The 22169-nt window shown below is 54.0% G+C and overlaps 6 non-coding genes across 6 annotated transcripts; 3 read left to right on the forward strand and 3 right to left on the reverse strand.

Annotated features, from left to right (window-relative positions):
* Positions 1-935: 935 nt before the first annotated feature.
* Positions 936-1008, reverse strand: TRNAF-GAA (transfer RNA phenylalanine (anticodon GAA)). Its single transcript has one exon. It is a non-coding gene; the product is annotated as a tRNA-Phe (tRNA).
* A 6135-nt stretch (positions 1009-7143) lies between these two features.
* On the reverse strand, positions 7144-7216 carry TRNAA-AGC (transfer RNA alanine (anticodon AGC)). The gene has a single exon. It is a non-coding gene; the product is annotated as a tRNA-Ala (tRNA).
* Positions 7217-9588: 2372 nt separating this feature from the next.
* Positions 9589-9697, forward strand: TRNAL-CAA (transfer RNA leucine (anticodon CAA)). Its single transcript has 2 exons — positions 9589-9626; positions 9652-9697. It is a non-coding gene; the product is annotated as a tRNA-Leu (tRNA).
* Positions 9698-11258: 1561 nt separating this feature from the next.
* TRNAV-AAC (transfer RNA valine (anticodon AAC)) lies at positions 11259-11331 on the reverse strand. Its single transcript has one exon. It is a non-coding gene; the product is annotated as a tRNA-Val (tRNA).
* Positions 11332-15586: 4255 nt separating this feature from the next.
* On the forward strand, positions 15587-15659 carry TRNAF-GAA (transfer RNA phenylalanine (anticodon GAA)). The gene has a single exon. It is a non-coding gene; the product is annotated as a tRNA-Phe (tRNA).
* Positions 15660-18140: 2481 nt separating this feature from the next.
* On the forward strand, positions 18141-18222 carry TRNAS-AGA (transfer RNA serine (anticodon AGA)). Its single transcript has one exon. It is a non-coding gene; the product is annotated as a tRNA-Ser (tRNA).
* Positions 18223-22169: the final 3947 nt, after the last annotated feature.

Consider the following 22169-nt stretch of genomic DNA (forward strand, 5'->3'; position numbering starts at 1 on the left):
CTCCCTCAGCTTGTCCAGCTACTTTGCCCCATTTCCTGCCTCCCTGCCTGAGCTAACCCAATGGCTGAAAGGGACAGCAGCTGCTGCTGCTGCTGGGTAAGGGGAGAAAATGGGCACCAAGGCCCTGGACACCACTTGGCCTTAGATACTGGCCACCCACCATTCACTCTGATGAGGCCATAATATGTAAAGGGGGAATTTTGACTGACAGATTCCTTTGAGCTGAAATTCCAGATCCCACAGCAATCAGTGGAAAGGGGCAGTCCAGTAGGAACTAGAAACCACTACTCCAGGTGAGGTTTGAATTCACAACCTCAGCATGTCTCCTATACACACTGCTTTATAAATACTGTGCACTGACCCATTGCACCACTGGAACAGATGCTTGAGAGTTTTTCTCCAAAGTCCTTGCATAGAGAAAGTGAAGAAGCACAAAGTAGAATTGAGCCAGAGGGGCAAGAAGATCAATACTCAAAGATTTACACAAACCAACAATTCCCCAGCTGGTCCCACTGAGATTTGAACTCAGCTTGTAAGCTTCAAACCTCTGATCCCTTCCCCTATGGGACCATCACATGGCTCTATACTTGAGGTTCTCAGCTGGTACACTGATGGCCTTGTTTCTTCCATTCAGCTGCATCACCTCTCCAGACCCTGCCCCATCTGTATGTGAGCTCATGGGCATGAGCTGGCTCCCTCTCCGGCAGAGGAAGGAGAAACATTGCCATGTCCCTCCTGCTTAGCTGGCTGGCCCCAGGTAAGGTCACATGAGATTATCCAAACACATCCCCATCAGCCCAGTTCCATATCTAGGGCCAGCACTGGGTGGGCAGTGGTCAAGGAGGCAGCGCTAATGAGATGATCTTGATTTGTCAATGCCAAGCAGGGTGAGGTAAGGACCAAACCCAGGAAGGCTCCTGCCACCTGCTGGCACCTGCCAAAGCTTGGGTTTGAACCAGGGACCTTTAGATTTTCAGTCTAACACTCTCCCCACTCAGGTACTTTGGCTGATGTGCATGGAATTCTCTGGCCTATAATTCTCTGTCTGGGATGTTTGGCAGCCGGGCTGCACAAAGTGGACGTCGTCGTGCCCTGCCCAGGAAGGCCAGAGTGACCTTTCCACAGCGCCCCTCCCCTACAGCCCAGAGCCAAGGTTCCCTCTACGCCAGGCCTGGGCAATACAGGCCAGCGGGCTGGATCCAGCCCATGAAGCCACCCAACATGGCAGCAAGAAGCCTCAAGCAGATTCCCTGCTCACCCTGCCCCCACGCACAGCTGAGAGAAGGGGCTGCTGGGCCCTTTGTGTGTCACAGCTGTAGAGGAAAAGGCTTCAGGCCTGGTCCCTGCTCCCAGCTTGTTTGTGGCCAATGGGAGCTGCCTGCTTGAAGCCCTGGCCAGTCCCCACAAGCTTTTATTCACCCAGGCGTAGGACCTGTATCCCCTGCACAGGGAAGGAGCTGCCTGAGAAATGTTCTTGGCTGCTGGGAGTGTCTCCCAAGCAGAGCCTGCCTCTGGCACCCCAGCCCCTACCTTCCCTCAACTCACTGGCCCTCCCTGTGATGGAAAAGGACAAAGACATGGCAGATTTCATTAATACAGATGAAGTTATTTTTTCTGACTGGCAACTGAACCCAGGCCAGAGCAGTAAAAGTGCTGAATCCTAGCCACTAGACCACAAGGGAGATAAGTACCTGATGTGTATGCTCAGCTACACTAATTCTCAGGGCCAGACACGTGGCCCTGCCCCTGTGCATCATGGGCGGTGCGCCTCCCTTTGCTACCTGGGCTGATGAAGCCCTACACAGGGCAGCCCTATAGCCAGGAACGTTTCCCAGGCAGGCTCAGCAGGGCCTGCATTGGTGTGGAAGCGCCTTTGGGCCCCTCAAAGGGCGGTTCCACTGTCTGCTCCCCTGGCTGGACCTTGGCGAGTCAAACACCACCCAAGTGTCCTCCAGAATAGTTGTGAGAACCAGGCGGAGACATTCCTGCCCCCGGCACAGCTGGCCTGGTCACACCACCCTGCTGCTTCAGCCCCCTGCCAGTCTCATTCCTACTCTTCCCTGCCGCCCCATCTATTAAGTGGCGTACCGGGCAACGTTCTCACAATGATCTAACAACCCTTCAATGATGGGAATGCCCAGCCTCTTGTTCTTAGTCACCCAGCCTGCCTCTTTCTAGTACAAACTCCCTGTCCCAAAGGCAGAGCTGCAAGCAGCTCAAACTCTGTTGCATTTAAGAGCAGCCTCTGGAGTCAGATCCTGCAGCTTTAAGCAGAGCTCCAGCATGAAATCCAGGGAGTTCAAACTCTCCCACTGCCTTGCCAGTCACAGTGGCCTCTGCAGCCACTCCAGGCTTGTGGTTGACTCCTCCCCAATCAGCTTTTTCCTGAACCAGCAGCTCCATGGGTGGCCAGGGGAGGCCTCTTCTTTGTCCCAGATGGACCTAGGAAAATGTGAGCAAAGGCTACAACAAGGTACCACTGTGAGTTGCACCCAGGATCTCCTGTTCACAAGGCAGGTGCTTTAGCCAGCTGAGCCATGGTGCCCTCCCCGGACAGGGTTGCTCGGTTTATGGTCCAGGACAACACCTTTTAACCAAAAAATGAGGTGTAACGTTAGTTTGAACCAAGGGCTTTGGTTCGAACTACTGCGTCCCAGTGCGCACTTCATGGTTCGAATCAGGTGTGATTCAATCTAGTGTGCCAGGCGAGATCTTGCTAATGAAGCATGGGACATTAAAATTCCTGCTTCATTAGCAATTTCAGTCACCTACATTTGTATCCCTCAAGTGAGTCTCCCAGCCAGACCCTGCCTCTGGCACCCCAGCTCCTCCTCTGGCTGGACCTTGGCAAGTCCACCATCCCCAATTGGTGGTGGCCTGCGGTGGCCTCCAGAATAGTTGTGAGCATAAGCTCAGCTCTCTGGCCCGAGTCCTGCAAAGCTCTCAGCCTTTCCCCTTGTTTTTGCTTCCCTGTCCATAGCAAGAGGCAGAATCAGAGCAAGTCAATAAATCAAACAACCTTTCTCCACAGGGACAGCTGACTGTGTGACATAAGGAAGAGAAGTTACCAAACCAAGCACCCCTGTGGCTAGTATGGAGCTTGAACCCACAATCTTGGCCTTATTAGCACCACAATCTAACCAACAGAGCTAGTCAGCCCTACCAAAATCCATGTCACAAGTGGCCCTTTCAAGAAAGGCGCCTCAGACAGTTGCAGCAACATTTCTGCAGCTGCCGAGGGCTCTTCTCTGATAGGTCCACTAGCGACTCACTGTGATGTGGGCTGGCTAGTCCAGCTGGTTTGAGGTTTGGTCAAGGTGGCTGGCGGTTGACATGGAGCACTGAGACCCAGGGGAAACAAGCAGCCGGAATCTCTTGCTGCCGGCATCTTGCCTCCCAGCTCCTACCCAGTCAGCAGCAGCCACAGCCCCTTTCGACCACTGGATCAGCGCGGGAAGGGAGGCGAGAATGGGGCCATGCCATTCCGCTCACAGTGCACTACGTCATATCCTGCACGTGCAGGCTGCCTCCGCACAGCATCCCAGCCTGCACATGCTAGCAGCCGGCCCCTGAGCACAGGGAGTGGCTCCAGCAGTGGCGAGGGCTTCATGTGCGGTGGCAGCTCACATTTTCCTAGGTCCTCCTGGGACACAGAAGAGGCCTCCCCTGGCCACCCATGGAACTGCTGGTTCAGGAAAAGCCAACTGAGCCATGGTGCCCTCCTCAGGGAGTTTGGTGAAACTGTTCTACTCTATGATCCCAGACAACACCTTTGACTCCCAAAGTGCAGCCAGTCCCCATTTCCCTCCAGCCCTGGTGGTGTCTGGCTCCCTGAGCACAGAAGGCTGCAGCTCAGCGGGCCGAGGCTCTGACATGCCATCTCCCCCAGCCGCTGGGGCTGTAGAATTTACCTTTGAGGTTTGGCATAGTTTGTGGGAGGGAAAAGTGCAGCAAACATTGATCATCTGGCTTGTAAATCCCTTGGTCCTAGGGTTTGGGTTGGAGTCTCCAGGAGGGGACCCGGCCTTCTTCAATTTGCTGAAAGGAGGTGAAGCTACAGAGGCTGAAGGGGGACAATCAGCGGGCGGAGGGTTATTTTTTTCTCCTCCCTAAGCTGATGTGGCTAGAACTAAGGAGAAGAAAATTCTCTTCCCTTCTCCTCAGAAGATGGAAATTGCAGTTTGTTCTCTCTCTGCTTCTATTAAAGCTGGACCCCAGAACTAGACTGTTTCTTTCTAAAACCCTGGTGAAAACTGAGCGCCAGTTGCTCACAGGCTGAAAATGTGAATTAAAGAAGGGGAAAAGTCCTCCTGGCTTAGCTCGCTACAACACCTGTGCTGCAATTAAGAAATCTTGGGTTCAACTTCCACTGGTACCATCTTGTAGATTTTGATCACATTTTTCGATTTCCTTCTGGGACACAGAAGAGGCCTCCCCTGGCCACACATGCAACTGCTGGTTCAGGAAAAGGCTGATTGGGGAGGAACATTGCATAGAAGGAAACCACAAGCCTGGAGCAGGTGCAGAGGCTGCTGTGACTGGCACTGGCAAGGCAGGGCTCTGACTGCAATTGCTGGGACAGGCGAGCCAGCGCCAAGTGCCCTTGTGATTCCCTGGGGGTGTCAGTGCCCAGAGACCCTGCAAGTGCAACCTCTGCAGCTTCTGCAACCATGGAGAGTGACTCTCGTCCCCCCTCCCTTGGGATGGGCAATGGCAACAGGTGGAGGAGCTGGGAGAGAAGTCCCAGAGAGCAGCCCCATGACTAAGCTGGCCAAGCAGCTGCTGGGTGTGGGGGAGGCGAAGGAGGCAGCCCCCAGTGGTGCCTGGCCAATGTGTCTGCTATTCCTGCCATCCCTCCCTACGTAGCTGGAGTTGGCCATGTCCCTACAGCGGGAAGCCGAAGGAGGCAAAGAGCAGAAGTGCTGGAAGCTGGTGGGGGTGGCTTCTGGGTTTGATTTAGTGAGTCTTAGTTGGACTTGCTAAACCAAACGGTGTAAGATGGATTGTGGCCATTCATCCCCAGCTGGACATGGTCCTTGTTTTTCTGCAGGACACGGCCAAAGGAGAGTAAGGATGAGCCAATGGGCATCCAGATCAGATCACACCCTTGTTGAATGGATGGAAACAGAAACCAGACACACACACAGAGCCAGTTTGAATTGGTTCCAGCTGAGGGACGGGGTTGTCTGGTTTATGTGCTTTGGCACTAGAGCACGTGAGGGGTTTGTGGTCATTTGAAGAATCCCTGTTCAATAGAAATCCAAAGTGTGACACAGCTGGAGATGTAAAAGTTTCATTTAAATTGATGAGCTTTTTAAGGGGGCACTTGTTACACCCCCAGAGCAACCATGTGTTTGCATCCAGCATTGGGAACGGAGCAGGAAACGAGGCTTTTGTGTGACACATCTCAGGTGGGAGGGACCCTCACTGACCCCCAGAGTGTGACTGGTCCTAACAAGGAATTTGCTCTGAAAGCAGCAGAGCTGGGGCAGGACAGGGAGTCCTGAGAGATGAAGCAGCTGGAGGGAGCCAGGAGAGCAGAGGCCAGCCTGAGAGCTGAGAGTCAGAGGTGCCCACTCCACTTTTATACCACAGGTCCCATGGTGTAAGGGGCAGCACTCAGGACTCTGAATCCTGTAATTTTGAGTTCAAATCACAGTTGGACCTGCTGGGCCTCAGCTGGTTGTTACAAGGTCCTGGTGCTTCAGCTTCCATGCACTGAGGATCAACAAAGAGAGTTTTGTTCCTCTTGCTGAGTGTCTGAGGCCATTGGAGCTCCATCTCCAGACTGAGCAGGTGGGCAGGAAGGGCCTGATGCCATCACAGCTGCAGGGCAGGTCACCCACGGGGCCCCTGAGCTCAGCCTGTGCTGGAGGCAGCCAGACAGTGTGAGTGGGTCAGACTGGGGGAAGGGTCCTGAGTCCTGGCTCCCAACAATGCACCTTGCACAAAGACCAATGGCCCCTGCACAAAGTGCATTGTGGGAATAAGAGTTGGGGCAGCAGGAAAGGGGCCGGCCCCTGAGTACTAGGGCACAGGCAGGAGAAGATGGGAGTGAATCCTGCTACCTCTGCCATGGCTTAGCCCGGGAGGGCTGGGGTCTAGCAATTTTTCACCCCAGCTTTGCGGGAAGCCAAGTAGGAAGGGGGCACTGCAGGTGCACAACCCCCTGTCCTGCTGTGTCTGTGGGAAGGGTTCAAGCCCCTTGCTGGGTGAAGCCCTTCTTTAACTCACATTCTCAGTTTACAAACAATTCACCTTCAGCTTTCACCAGGGTGTTAGAAAGAAAAAGTCTAGTCCTGGGGTCCAGCTTTAGTAGAACCAGAGAGAGAACCAACTGCAATTTCCATCTTCTGAGGAGAAGGGAAGAGGATTTTCTTCTCCTCAGTTCCAGCCACATCAGCCCAGGGGGGAGAAAAAATAACCCTCTGCACGCTGATTGTCCCCTGTCAGCTTCTGTAGCTTTATCTCCTGCCACAGCAGCTCCAGCTTTGAGCTACAAATCTCAAGGGGCTGGTGAGGAAATGAGGAGCTGGCAGCTCGGGTGAGTCGCTTCCATGAGAACAAGAGGTGGGGTGTTCACAAGGTGCAGAGCAGGGTGCTACAAAGTTTTGAAATTTGCGTAGCTTTTTGCAGAAGAACAGTGCAGTGTAGACACAGCCTGAGTGTTGCTCAGCACTAGTAGGAGATAGGGAGGGACAAAACGATCTAACGGCACCTGCAGCCTTTCAGAACAACCCCCATCCCCAACCCCAAGAACCAGCCCTTCCCTCCACCCTCACTGGGGTCTGCTGGGAACTGTCTGGACTCAAACCTACCCCGGTTTCACCCTAAGGATTCTCTGGTATGTAAAAGCTGCATCCTGGAAATGAGAAAGCAGCTAAAGTGACACTCGTGGGACTTGAACCCACAACATTTGAATGGTTAGCTGGGCTCACACGAATCACTGCAGTTTAAACGTCCAACATGCTTTCCATTGCACCACAGAGCCTGGTATCACCACACTCTGCTTTGCAGCATGGCAATTGCGGGTGGCAAAGAAACGGGAGCCAGGTCTGTCTCTTTTGGGAGAGCAGGTAGGAAGAGAAAGGGGGCCACTGAGCCCCTGACAGTGAAAATAAGAGATGAGAGCAAAGCTACAGTTGGAGAATGCAGGAATCGATCCCACTGCCTCTCGCATGCTAAGCGAGCGCTCTACCACTTGAGCTAATTCCCCTGCCCATGCAAAACTCTGCTACCTCACCTACCTTGTTCCAGAGCCCGTAAGGTCCCTGCAGCAAAAAAACTTCAGGACCAGACTTCAAAGAGGAACTGCTGAGCTACACTTCATCTTCAAGTTTGACACAATCAACTCTGGATTAAACAAAGACTGTGAATGGCTCGCTAACTAGAAAAGCAGCTTCTCCTCTCTTGGAATTCACACCTCCAGATCAGCTACTAGAAGTGGGCCTTATCCTCCTTGATTGGATCCACCTCGTCATCTCCAGCCTGATTCTGGCCTGCATATTTATACCTGCCTCTGGATATTTCCACTACATGCATCGGACGAAGTGGGTCTTTGCCCACGAAAGCTTATGCTCCTATACTTCAGTTAGTCTATAAGATGCCACAGGACTCCTCCCCGCTATAACGTCCCTGCGGCTGCCTAAGGCTTCTTTCTGAAAGGGCCACTTGTGAGACTGATACCTGTGGGCCGGCTAGCTCGGAGGTTTAGGACATAGTGCTCATATCACACAGACGCGTCTTAAGAGCAAGGCCCTTATTTCAAACAATAACAGGCTCGCTATTCCGACGTCCCTGCAAACCTCATGGCGTGAGGAGTGAGGGATCGGAATTGTGATTTATTTGGAACTAAGTGCTGTGTAGCCAGCGCCAAAATACAAAATAAGCTATTTCAAAATTGACTTGAAATAAGCTACCCAATTGCATCGCTTATTCTGAGCTATGGGACGCACCCTAGTGAGTTAGAGCCCAGCTCTGCCCCCAGCTTCCTGCCCACCCACAATGAGCTGAGGTGCTGCAAAAGTTCCTTGGGAGGGGGATTTTTCCCATCAGTGGGGGATGTTGGTATCGAACCCACCTCCCCCCCTCACATACTAAGTGAGCACTCTACCACTTGCGCTAATTCCCCTGCTGTAGCAAAAGGGCCCCTCTTGGAGGCTCTTCCCTTCTCCACAGGAACGTCTGTCTTCTAGGTCAGTTAGTCAAGGGAAAGGAAAAGGCTCCAACGAGGCTCCTCCTCACACTCGTGCTTGTGAACCTCATTCTCTCTCTGGCCTCAAGGGCAGATCTCCAGAAGGAGACTCCCTGCAGCAAAGCCATGGGGGGCTCTGAGACTCCCTGCAGCAAAGTCTCTGAGGTTTCCTCTGCCCTGCAGCCTGTCCCACCTGGCCATTGTCATGGACTCTCTGTGAGGTCATCACCTCCCAACCTCCTTTAGCCAATAAGCTGAGGGGCTGTGAAAGGCCCTTGTGATGTCACTGCCACACCCACCCCTGCCCTCCAGGGCTAATGTCCTGCCCCAGGCAGCCCCTTTGCATGGCTGAGCTGCTCCCAGGGGTGAAAGTGACACATTTCTTACAGGGACTGTTCTATTGGGCACCACCCCTTGGGCGGGGGGAGGCTCAAGGCAGGAAGTTGGGGGAGGGGTTGTGATAGGACAGTACCTGTAAGAAATTACAGTGTGGAGTGGAGTGTGGGAGGCTCAAGGCAGAGATCTGGGGATTGTGTGTTGGGGGTGGGGCTCAGGACAGGGGTGAGGATGTGGAAGGGTAGAGAAGTCAGGGCACAGGATTAGGGATGTGGGGGGGCTTGGGGCTGGGATTGTGTGTGTGTGTTGAGGGGATCAATGGGTCCAGAATCCCAGCTCCCTCTGCTCCGGGCTCCCTGAGGCCCTTTAACACACAAGGGCTTTCTCTGCAGTGCACTGAGGAGAGGAACCCCTGAGCCAGTGATGCCGCTTTGCCCAGGTTGGCAGGGACAGGAAGCAGGCCGGGTGCCCAGTAACCCCAGACAGATGTGCACATCTTCATGCGAGCAGCAGCTGTTGTGGGACTCTAGAAATCTCCCCCTAGATCTAATTCCCCACGTGCCAGGCACCAGTCAAAGCCAGGGCTCTGGGGTCTCAAGCAGAGCACTGCGGGGGCCGGATACGTGTCTATTTGAGGCAGGTTCCTCACTCCCACGTCCCAGACACGTACTGTGGCACAAAGACCAATGGTCCCTACACAAAGTGTGTCCCAGAGATAAGCGTTAGCCCCGGGAACAAGCATCGCCCTGCAGAAGAGACACCCCTGGTCTGGAGCCAACAAACCCAGGAGACACCCAGCTCAGGATCCCCAGGCGCACTGACACAGACTCCCTGGCACAGGAGAATCCCAAGCCTCAGTTCTGCCGGCCAGAGTTTTCTCCTCTTCTGTTTCTTGTCAGCTCCCTGGAAAACACCTCACAATGTTAGATGAGGGTGAGTGGGGATAAACCCAGCTGTGCTGTAGAGCGGCTGTTAGATGGGGAAAGAGAGGTGCTCCTGCCGCCTCCCGAGCAACTCACACATGTAAGAAAACTGCCATTGGAGGTGTCTGTATGGGTGTCAGGATGGCCGAGTGGTCTAAAGTGCCAGACTCAAGGACCTGTCTTTCCCTTAGTTGGGTGTTCTGGTCTCCAAATGGAGTTGTGGGTTCAAATCCCACTCCTGACACATCCTCTTTTCTTAAATCATCTCTTTTATGTCTAGAGAGGTGACCTCATTTCCCCATTTCTCCTGACATTGTAGGAGCCCTTGCTCCTCCCACATGCTCAGGAAAGCATTTCTTCTAGGCTGCATCTACACAGCAGCGTTCCTTGGGCATAACGACCATTATACTGCAATAACAATGTGAGCGTCTACACAGCAATTCCATTATTCCGACATCTGTAACGCCCCATCCAGACCAGTGGTCTGAGGAGCCAGGAGGTTTCCAGGCTGCGGACAGCCAAGCCCACAGGCAAAGACAAAGCAAAGTCCCAGCCACTTCCTGCTCAGCCCAGCGGGGTCTCTGTGTGGCCCCCAGACCTTTTGTTTGCCATTCCCCAGGTGCAGGGGCCCAGATTCAGCAACACTCACAGGCCCCACAGGAGGAGGCTGGTTTCCTGCTTCACCCCACGGCCCAGCAACGAGCCCACAGACTCCCCCTGTGCTCTGGAAGCCAGGTTTGCTGTGTGAATTGTGTGGGGGCAGGTAACATCAGGCCTGGGCACTGGGATTATTTACCAGTTTCCCTGGGGGCCCTGCTGTTTTCACAGCACAAATATCTTTCCCATCCCCCCTTAGTCGTCCCTTTCCCAAGCTGAGAAGAAGAAGTTCCATGAACTCCTGGGAGCCACTGTTCCAAAGAAGAGGCATTTCCCGTGGAAAAGATGGCCAAGCCCAATCCCCTACACAGAGCCCCAGAAAATACCAATGGACACTGGGCACTTGTAAAGCTCCCTCTCGGGCAGCACTACGGAATGGATCCGGCTGGCCATCGGGCTGACTAACCCATCAACAGACGAGTCCCCGTGAGACTTCTCAGCCCAAGTGCAGAGACTGTGGAGTCTCCCACTCCCAGCCCAGTGGCAGAGGGGCAGCGCCCTGAAGAGGCGGGTCCTGAGGCAGCGGAGACCTTTGAAGGGAACGGAGATGTAAGGTCAGAAGGAAGGAGAACAAGTCACCTCTTCCCAGGTGAGATGTGGTGGGAAACTACCAGACCCGGTGTAAGCTGAGCTCCAAGGGCTGGATCCTGCCTGGTGGCTCTTTGCAGGGCCTGGCTTGAGAAGAGCCAAGGAGCCGTGTGTGGCCAGGAGAAAGGGAGCAGAAGGAACGTGGATAAAGGAGCAGGGTGGGGGAGCAGGAACAAAGCAAGCTGGGGGTGCTGGGTGAGAAGAAAGCGAGGGGAATGGGGTGGCTGGGGTCTGGGCATGAGGCGGGACATTATGTGGCTTTGTGTCCACTTGCACCAAAGGTGACAGCCACACTGCCCTGAAGGTGAACAGCCACAGTAGTGGCACTTCCAGGGTGGGCCCTGGACTGCGTGGCTGCAGTGACCTGGTCTCAGGCAAGGCACCACTGAGAAGTCTCAGCCCCCCCCCCCTCCGCGTCCTCCTATCTCAGCCTAACCTGCTGAGCTGTCTCCCAAAAGCTCCTGAAAGCCAGCACACATGCTGCCAAACCCTGCACCAGGTGGCAGGCCCTGGAACTGCCTTATGGGCACCCAGGGGAACTGCAATAAGAGAAGCCTCTGTGTTTCTGCCTGGCTTTGAACCAGGGACCTTTTGTGTGTTAGGCAAACGTGATAACCACTACACCACAGAAACACACTTAGCAGTGGTTTCTGCTGCTGTACTTAAGCTTGGGCAAATATTCAGTTGCTATCCCTTTGGCCAACAGAGATTGCTGCAGGGCAAAGGAATTCTCTGTTGTCTGTTTTGTGCCCTCAGGAAGGGACCAAACTGAGGGAGGCCGGGCCCCCACCTGGGGACTCCAACCTAGACCCTGAGACCAAGGGGTTTACAAGCCAGAGAATCAAAGTTTGCTGCATTTTGCCCTCCCCCAACCCTGCAGAACCTCAAAGGCGACTCCACAGTCCCAGCGGCTGGGGGAGATGTGCATGTTAGAGCCTCTGCCCACTGAGCTGTAGCTTTCTGTGCCCAGGGAGCCAGACACCCCCAGGGTGGGAAGGCAGGAGAGAATTGGGGAATGGCCAAAATTTGTGAGACAATGGTGTTGTCTGGGACCATACAGTAGAACAGTTTAGAGGTGGGTCTGAGTAGGGCACCCTGGCTTAGCTGGCTAAAGCACTTGCCAAATAAACAGCAGCACCTGGGTTCAGTTACCACTGGTACCTTGTTCAGCCTTTGCTCACATTTACTTATGCCCTTCTGGGACACAGAAGAGGCCTCCCCTGGCCACCCACGGAACTGCTGGTTCAGGAAAAAGGCTGAGTGGAGAAGAAAGAAACCAGAAGAGGTTTCTCCCCCAAGGTGAGAAGCTCCTGACACCCACAGACCCTGACTCTCCATGGCTGCAGAGGTTTCACCCTCAGGCTCTGAGCTCCTCAGGAAATCACAAGGGTGTGTGGCACTGGCTCTCCTGTCCCAGCAATTGCAGTCAGAGCCCTGCCTTTCCAGTGCCAGTCACAGCAGCCTCTGTACCTGCTCTAGGCTTGTGGTTTCCTTCTTCCTAACACTCCTCCCCAATCAGCCTTTTCCTGAACCAGCAATTCCATGGATGGCCAGGGGAGGCCTCTTCTGTGTCCTAGAAAGGCACCACAGGTACTTGAACCCAGGATCTTTCATTTATGAGGCAGGTTCTTTAGCCAACTGAGCCATAGTGCCCTCCTCCAAAGGCTTTTTAAAATGGCTCTTTATGTTTCCACACAACACTTTTGACTCCCAAAGTGCAGCCGTTCCCCATTCCCCACAGCCATCGAGCCCAAGCGGTATCTGGCTCCCTGGGCACAGAAAGCTACAGCTCAGTGGGCAGGGGGCTTTGGCTTCCTTGCCCATGGGATGCTGTTGCAGGAAGGGCTGCTCAGCAGGGGAGGGGTTCACTTGTTGAGGAAGAGAAGAGTATTTGGGTGCAGACTGGCTAACCTAGTGAGGAGGCTTTAAACTAGGTTTGATGGGGGCAGGTGTCCAAAGCCCACAGGTAAGTGAACAACATGGACACCTGGGGGATGGGCCAGAAATGGGAGCGAGCAGGGGCTGTAACTGCAGAGATAAAGGAGGGACAAGGGACCACTGGGAAGCAAAATCTAATCTGTGTCTTAGATGCTGGTATAGACACACAGGACCATGGGTAATAAGCAGAAAGTTGGTATCACAAGGACGTGGTGGGATAATACACTTTATTGGAATATTGGCACAGAAGGGTTCAGCTTGCTCGGGAAGGACTGGCAGGAAAAAGGGAGGAGGAGTTTCCTCAGATATGAGACATGTGAACACTTGACACAGGAGTGGACTTGTCGGGACTCTCTGGGTGAGGTTAAAGGGGTAAAACCCCAGGGGATGTCACACTAGGCGTCTATTCCAGACACCTCCCCAGGCAGAAGAGGTGCCTGAGGCTTTTTAAACAATTAACAAAATCATCCAAAGCGCAGCTGGTTTCACACACACTCAGCCTCACCCACAGCTGGGAGGCAGTTTGCAAGGAGCTGAAAAGAAACAGAAGAGGGGAAACTGGAGCCTGGCAGAACCAAGTCTTGGGATTCTTCTGTGTCCAGATGTGCTAAGCAGCTTGCAGCCAAGCTCCCAAGTGCTGGTCTGTTCCCACCCTCCCTAGACAGGCAAATCCCCTCCACTGGGTGTTACAGGCTGGACTTTGCCTGCCTGACTTTTAGCCAGGGAACTGCTCCCTGTGAGGCAAATGTGACACCCCCTGCACTGCAGAAACCAGCCCATTGCCTTATGGGAAGAGAAGGAGCCCTTGGAAACAGCCCCTGGCTGGTTCTGTCTGTGGAAAAGAAAGAGCAAATCTTTACCACTGGAGAATGTGGGCATCGATCCCACTGCCTCTCACATGTGAAGTGAGCACTCAATGCTCATGTTCTCCAACTGCAGCTCAGTTCTCATCCCTTATTTTCATTGTCGGGGCTCAGTGGCCCCCTCCCTCTTCCTACCTGCTCTCCCAAAAGAGACAGACCTGGCTCCCCTTTCTTTGCCCCCAGCAATTGCCATTCTGCAAAGCAGAGAGTCATAGAACCGGAAGAGACCTCCGAAGGCCATCAAGTCCAGCCCCTGTTCTAGAGAGTGGAGATCTCAAATTCAGCACTCTCTGTGGTGACAGTTCCCAGCAGACCCCCGTGAGGGTGGAGGGAAGGGCTGGTTCTTGGGGTTGGGTTTGGGGGTTGTTCTGAAAGGCTGCAGGTGCCGTTAGACCATTTTGTCCCTCCCTGTCTCTACTAGTGCTGAGCAACACTCAGGCTGTGTCTACACTGCACTGCTCTTCTGGAAAACCTACGCACATTTCAAAACTCAATTTGTGCAACTTTTTCTGCTGCTTTTTTTGGAAGAGGCTTTTCCGACATTTGGCTTGTGGACACTGGGCAAGTCACACAAGGGAGGCAGCAGGCAGAGCCGGCCCAATACACCAGCCTCCCAGGGCAGGGGAGGCCAAACCACAAGCCTCCAGCAGCTGCCTGGCCTGATTCATCTCCCCTTCCTAGGCTGGCACCAAGGGGCATTATCAGCTAACATCACCTTTCTCTGTCACGTGGGAGTTGGGCTCATCCCAGGCATAGGCTGGTCAGCAGCAGCTGCACTTACCTGGGCACTAGCAATAAGAGAAGATGTTGTGTTTCCACCTGGTTTTGAACCAGGGACCTTTTGTGTGTTATGCAAACATGCTAATCACTACACCACAGAAACACACTTTGGTGCTGGTGGAACTGGGATGACTGTTCTGTTCCTAGCTCTTTCTAAAAGGGGACTGCACCTTGTGAACACTCCACCTCTTGTTCTCAGGGAAGCCACTAACCCGAGCTGCCAGCTCCTCATTTCCTCACCAGCCCCTTGAGATTTGTAGCTCAAAGCTGGAGCTGCTGTGGAAGGAGGTGAAGCTACAGAAGCTGACAGGGGACAATCAGCGGGCGGAGGGTTATTTTTTCTCCTTCCTGGGCTGATGTGGCTAGAACTGAGGAGAAGAAAATCCTCTTCCCTTCTCCTCAGAAGATGGAAATTGCAGTTTGTTCTCTCTCTGGTTCTACTAAAGCTGGACCCCAGGACTAGACTTTTCTTTCTAAAACCCTGATGAAAGCGGAGAGTGAATTGCTTGTAGACTGAGAGTTAAAGAAAGTCATTGCCCAGCATAAGGCTTGAAGCTATGACTCTGAGATTAAGAACCTTATGTTGCTCTGCTAACTGAGCTAGCCTGGCTGTAACAAGTATTTTCATACCCTATTACAGGGTAGCAGGAGCCAAGCGCTCTCAACTGCCTGACTCAGCTCTTTCTTGCCTCCAGTGGGGGATTCTGATCCATGGGGAGGTTTGAGCTCAAATCCCCCTCCTGACACACCCACTTCTTTCCCCACAAGGAACGGCCCCATTTCCATCTCTCCAGGGACAGGAGAAAGGGCCGGTTTCAGGATTTCTTGCGCAAGAGCCTCCCCATGTAGACCTAGCCCTGCAGTCAGAGTTCAAAGGCTGTACCAAGAGGCCGGGAATGACATCCCTTGTTTCAGTATTTTTTCTTCTATAAAATTATCAAGCTATATTTAGCTAAGCTGTTTGTGAGTAACTGGTGGGTACCACAGTAGCCCACATCCGCACAAGCGCAAATGACCTCACTAGTGGCGCACATTATGAAACTCACTCCGCCCATGGATGGAAAATCTCAGAGGGAACACGGCCCCCCGCCCATCTTCTTCCCTGCATTGGCAGCCACAGTCCCTTTCAGCCACTGGGACACCCCGGGAAGAGAGGCAGGAATGGGGCCAAGTGCAAGTCAGGCTGAGGGAGGCAGGCAAAGCTCATCTTGCCTTGCAGGTCCACTGGCAGCAGCATCTCTCTTGTATTCTGCTGAGAGAAAAATATGCCTGAGAGAAACATGGGCCTCAGAAAGCTTGCAGCAGTTGCCAAAGTAGCTCAGGTGGGAGAGCGTTAGACTGAAGATCTAAAGGTCCCTGGTTCAATCCCGGGCTTTGGCAGAAGCCTTAGTCAATGTGGCTTAGTCTCTTTTGGCATCTCTCCATCTCTGGCAGGCCAATATCTGCAGTCAGAGTTCAAAGGCTGTATCAAGAGGCTGGGAATAACATAATAAAGTTGATGATATTTCAGGGTTAGAAGTGGGAGAGGGGATTTCATGTCACCTCAGAGATTGTTGACACAGTAGAAAAGGGCTCTTGGCTTCAGCTGCTCCCAGCCTTGCGTCTCTGTTTTTAATTCCATGCCCCCAGAAATGAACAGTAACAGAGCCTGCCTCGGACTAAATCTGAGGCTTCCCCATACTGAGGACACGCTATTTCTATTTTCTTAGACTGGAAGTTATTATGTTGATTTAAGCAATTTCAAAATAGTTTCCAAGCATACACATGCCCTTATAGTCCTGGTCTTCACAACATCCTCTGGCAAGGAGTTCCACAGGTTGACTGTGCGTTGTGTGAAGAAATTCTTCCTTTTGTTTGTTTTCAACCTGCTAATATCATGGCGCATCCTTAGTTCTTCTATTATGGGAACAAGAAAAATACCTTTGCTTATTTACAATCTCAAAACAGCCATGATTTATAGACCTCTATTTTATTTCCACTCTGTCTTCATCTTTCTAAGATGAAAAGTCCCAATCTCTCTTCATGCGGCAGCTGAGCCAAACCTTTCATCATTTTTGTTGTGCTTGTCTGAAGTTTCCAATGCCAAGGTATGGGTTTGGGGGGGGGGGGGGGGGAGTAAGGCAACCACATTTCCAGTCAGTGCTCAAGTTGTGGGCACAGCACGAATTTACAGAGATGTAATATGATAGTCACTGTCTTATTGTCAAGGCCTTTAAAAATAATTTCTAACATCCCATTTGTGGCTCTACATGGAGTGGATGTTTTCAGAGAGCTCTCCAGCTGTGACTTGTTGTAGGCAGATTTGTTTCCATTTAGTATGTGTGTTACTAATTGTTTATACTAATTATACGGGTTAATTGCCAGACTCAGAGCTCACAGCAATTTTCCATGAAAAGGTGTTTTCCTCTCCCCATCATGGTGCTGGAACAAGAGCTAGTAACAGAATAGTTAGCCAAGTTTAAGCACGTTTGTGGCTTTCTGTGGTGTAGTGGGTACGATGTTTGCCTAACATGCAGAAGGTCCTTGGTTCACAGCCAGGTGGAAACAGAGTGTCTGCTTTCATTGCAGCTCCCCTTGGTGACCAGGAAAGCGCAGCTCCTGCTGCCCAACCTGTGCCTGGGAGGCTAGGTATGGGGTCAGCTCTTCCTGCTGGCCCAAGGAGGAAGCAAGGCAGGAATGGAAGCCAAGCTGAGGGAGGCAGACCAGAAGCTCTGGGATTCAGTGGTAGAGGAGAGTCCCCCCCCCCCCTACTGCCCCTTGTTCTGCCAAATCCTGTGGGGTGGGGCTGGCTGTGGGGAGGCAGAGTCCTGTGTCTGTCTCAGGGCATCCCAGGGATGCTCCTTGCTGCCCAGGAGAAGAAGGGGGCTCTGGGTGGAAGGAAACAAGCAAAGCTGGTCCCAGTGGGCATGAGCTGGTGCTCCAGCTGAGGGAGTGGTGGTTGGTGCAGGTCCCATGGTGTAAGGAACAGCCCTTAGGCCTGGGGAGTCCTGCAAGCTGAGCTCAAATCTCATTGGGACCTGCCACTGTTTGGCTGCAGAACCCTCCCACTTCCACTGCTTTGTCTTCCTTCCTTCCCCTTAGGTTCAGGAGACGGTTTCTTACCTCACGCTGGGTGTCTGCTGCTCAGTGGGTGGCTGGGATGTGCTGGGACCCTGGGCTTGCAGGATGCTGAGGTTTCATGTTTCTTGCTGCTGCCCCTGATGCCCTCTTGTTTGGTCCCAGCAGGTGCCAGGCTCTGCCTCTTGCCCCCGTGGTGCTCAAGGGAATGCGCATCAGGCCAGGCTGACTGGCCAAGGAACAGCAGGAGCCCTGTCCCAGGAGGGGAGGGGCCAGTGTGTGTGAGGGCGTTGCCCAGACAGGCAGCCCCAGGCTGGGAGGACAGAGCTGCCCCACATCTCTAGCGCTCCTGAGGCCCAGGGGGTCCCAGCACAGACACAAGAGCAGCAGCCTTGGCCAATGGCCCCAGGTTTGCAGGGACCGTCCCTGGCTCCCCGCTCAGACTGGCCAGGGGAGCACGCTGGTGTCAACAAATTGCTCATGTGGCGCCATGTTCCAGCCAGGCCGACAGGGAGCGTTTCTTGTGGTGCCACCTGATGCCCATGAATGTGGCTGTTGCACCCGCCCCCCTGCTTTTCCCCTGGCCCCCGTGGGGTTGACAGGAAAGAGGCCCAGGGCCAGGCAGGAACCAGGGGAAAGCAGGAGGCAGAGAAACACCCAGGGCCCAGACGTGCTGTAAAATTAGCCCCCTTGTGCTCGGGGAGCCAGGTTTGCTGTGTCAATTCTGAGAGGCAGGTGAAGTCAGGCCTGGGCACTGGGCTTATTTACCAGTTTCCCTGGCCCTGGGGCAATGCTGAGCTCACAGCTGTGATGGCCGAGTGGTTAAGGCGTTGGACTAGAAATCCAATAGGGTTTCCCTGCGCAGGTTCAAAACCTGCTCACAGCGAGGCCTGTGTTTTGGCCACATCCTTAACCAGGGCAACAAGCTGCACAACTCCTGAGCCACTTTCCCCAGTCCATCCCTTTCTGCGCCTTTCCGAGAGAGACACGGGGCATGGTACCTCTTTATGGGTCCCTGAGCTCTAGGGAAACTCTCAGCTCCTGCAGCCTCTGCCCCTTGCCCAGCACCCCATGGCTCAGCCCTACCCCTGGGGGCTGCCCTGCTCCAGTGTGTGGTAGGAGTAGAGAGGATGGAGCGTCTGGGCCTGCCCCCAAAGGTCCATCTATTAAGGGCAGAAATGTTGGGGATATGATGTGGGTCACCCCTCCCCAGGCACACAGCCCCCCCGCCCCACCCTGTGTTGGGAGCAAAGGTCTAGCGAAGTATCGTGTGTGTGGGGGGGGGGGCGTGTCTTGTTCCTTGCTCTTGCTCTGCCTCTGCCCCCAGGCCTTGGCCAAAGAATTAGTAACAGAATTATTGTCCAAGTTTATGTACAGAAAAAAAGTGGTTTAAGCATGTTTCTGTGGGGTAGTGGTTAGCGTGTTTAGTTAATATGCAGAAGGCCTCTGGTTCAAAGCCAGGCAGCTACACTCTTATTGCAGCTTCCCTTAATGCCCAGCTAAGCTCCTGCTGCTTGGCCTGTGCTTGGGATAAGCCCAACTCCCAGGCTGACTGGCCAAGGAACAGCAGGAGCCCTGTCCCAGGAGGGGAAGGAGGGGCCAGCGTGTGTGAGGGCGTTGCCCAGACAGGCAGCCCCAGGCTGGGAGGACAGAGCTGCCCCACATCTCTAGCGCTCCTGAGGCCCAGGGGGTCCCAGCACAGACACAAGAGCAGCAGCCTTGGCCAATGGCCCCAGGTTTGCAGGGACCGTCCCTGGCTCCCCGCTCAGACTGGCCAGGGGAGCACGTTGGTGCCAACAAATTGCTCATGTGGCGCCATGTTCCAGCCAGGCCGACAGGGAGCGTTTCTTGTGGTGCCACCTGATGCCCACAAATGTGGCCCTTGTACCCACCCCCCTGCTTTTCCCCTGGCCCCCGTGGGGCTGGCAGGAAAGCGGCCCAGGGCCAGGCAGGAACCAGGGGAAAGCAGGAGGCAGGAAGAGCCTCAGACTGGAGCCCAGATCCCCTTTCCTCCTCTGGGCACCTTGAGCACGGGCGGGAGGGGGGGGGGGGCGGGGCTGGTGCTGACAGCTCCAAGGGAAGGCTCAGAAGCCACAGAGCAACCGAGGCAGGGCAAGAGGGGGGCAGGCCAGGCCTACGTATGGATGCAGAGCCCTCTGGCTGCCAAACGCTGAGCGAAGGCCCCACCCACCAGATAGCGGGCGGCTGCTGACGCTCTGAGACCAGTGTGAGAAGGGGGCAGGAAAGCAGGGCCAGGCCCCCTCACCCCTGCTCCCACAGACCCAGCCTGCTGGGAGGAGGCTCTGGCCACCTCCTTCCCTCCCCTCTCTCTCAGCTCCCTTCTCCTGGGGGCTGAAAGGGACTTGGATCCCAGGCCCAGCCCCCTTCCTCAGGGGGAGGAGAAGATTTCTGTGTCTTGCCCCCATTGTCACCCCTCCACTGATGACTCCAATTCTTGCTGCCTGCAGTGCCCAGGTGAGAGAGGGTCTCTGTCCTCCCACCCTGCTTCAGCTGGTTGCTGGGTTTCTCCTCCTGCTCAGCTGGCTGGCTCCAAGGAGCTCACAAGAGACTAGTCAAATGTGCCCCCATCAGCACCTCACCCTGAGCCACAGCCCTTGTGCCAGCTCTGGGTGGGCATTAGCCAAGGAAGCAGCAACTCTCAGGAAGGGCTGGGAGGAACAGGGGCGAGTCACAGGAACATGATTTGTCAGGGCCCAGCTGTGGCCAAAAAGGGTGAAATGATCATTAAATAAAGGGGAACCTTAGAAAGGATTACCTAGTAACACCTGGCAAAGGCTGGGATTGAACCAGGGACCTTCAGAGCTTCAGTTTCACACTCTCCCAAGTGAGCTACTTTAGCTGACACATTGGGTGTGTAATTCTCCTCAGAAGATGGAAATTGCAGTTGGTTCTCTCTCTGGTTCTACTAAAGCTGGACCCAGGGCTAGACTTTTTCTTTCTAAAACAGTGGTGAAAACGGAAAGCCAATTGCTTGCAGGTTGAGAAAGTGAGTTAAAGAAGGGCATCACCCAACATGGGGCTTGAACCCACAACCCCGAAATTAAGAGTCTCATGTGCTTCCAACTGAACTAACCAGGCTGTGTGGGAAGAGTTTCCTAATATCCCATCACAGCATAACAGGAGCCAAGTGTTCTCCACTGCCTGACTCAAGGCTCTTTCTTGCCCCTAATGTGGGGTTCTGCTCTGTGGAGAGGTTTGAACTCGAACCCCACTCCCGACACACCCACTTCTTTCCCCACAAGGAACGGCCCCATTTCCATCTCTCCAGGGGCAGGAGAAGGGCTCTGGCCTGTTCTCTGAAAAATGTTTCATTTTCTGCAGGAACGAGTGGAATCCATGCGCCCTGTTCCCCAATGACAAGTGTGTGTCCTCTCCCCCCTTTCCACAGACACAGCAGGCCAGGGGGCTATGAGCCTCCAGAGGCCTCTTCCTACTTAGCCTCCCACAAAGCCGGGGTGCAAAGCTGCTAGACCCCAGCCCTTCTGGGCCAAGCCATGGCAGAGGTAGCAGGATTCACTCCCATCTTCTCCTGCCAATACCATGGTACTGAGGGGCCGGCCCCTTTCCTGCTGCCCCAACTCTTATTCCCACAATGCACTTTGTGCAGGGGCCATTGGTCTTTGTGCCAAGGTGCATTGCTGGCAGCCAGGACTCAGGACCCTTCCCCCAATCCTCCCTCTGACCCACTCACACTGTCTGGCTGCCTCCAGCACGGGCTGAGCTCAGGGGCCAGGTGGGTGACCTGCCCTGCAGCTGTGATGGCATCAGGCCCTTCCCACCGGCCTGCTCCGTCTGGAGATGAAGCTCCAGTGGCCTCAGACACCCAGCAAGAGGAACAAAACTCTCTTTACTGAACCTCAGTGCATAGACGCTGAAGCACCTGAACCTTGTCACAAGCAGCTGAGCCCCAGCAGGCCCCACTGAGATTTGAACTCAGATTGCAGGATTCAGAGTCCTGAGTGCTGCCCTTACACCATAGGACCTGGGGTGGGAAAGTGCCGTGGGCACCTCTGACTCTCAGCTCTCAGGCTGGCTTCTGCTCTCCTGGCTCCCTCCAGCTGCTTCATCTCCCAGGACTCCCTGTAAGAAATGTGTCACTTTCACCCCTGGGAGCAGCTCAGCCATGCAAAGGGGCTGCCTGGGGCAGGACATTAGCTCTGGAGGGCAGGGGTGGGTGTGGCTGTGACATCACAAGGGCCTTTTGCAGCCCCTCAGCTTATTGGCTAAAGGAGGTTGGGAGGTGATGACCTCACAGAGAGTCCATGACAGTGGCCAGGTTGGACAAGCTGCAGGGCAGGGGCCATCTCAGAGCCCCCCCATGGCTTTGCTGCAGGGAATCTCCTTGAGAGTTGCCCTTGAGGCCTTTTCGTAGCCTTTTCCTTTCCCACGACTAACTGACCTAGATGACAGATGTTGCTGTGGAGAAGGGAAGTGCCTCCAAGAAGGCTTTTGTAACCACAACAGGGGAATTAGCTCAAGTGGTAGAGCACTTGCTTAGCCTGGGAGAGGCAGTGGGATCAATACCCACATTCTCCAACTGCAGCTCAGCTCTTATCCCTTATTTTCACTGTCAGGGGCTCAGTGGCCCCCTCCCTCTTCCTACCTGCTCTCCCAAAAGAGACAGACCTGACTCCCCTTTCTTTGCCACCAGCAATTGCCGTGCTGCAAAGCAGAGAGTGGAGATATCAGGCTCTGTGGTGCAATGGAAAGCATGTTGGACTTTTAAGCTGCAACAAAATACAGGACTGTGTAGCACTTTAAAGACTAACAAGATGGTTTATTAGATGATGAGCTTTCGTGGGCCAGACCCAC

This window comes from Pelodiscus sinensis, chromosome 26 (genome assembly GCF_049634645.1).
Source record: "Pelodiscus sinensis isolate JC-2024 chromosome 26, ASM4963464v1, whole genome shotgun sequence".
In the NCBI taxonomy this organism is placed as follows: Eukaryota; Metazoa; Chordata; order Testudines; family Trionychidae; genus Pelodiscus; species Pelodiscus sinensis.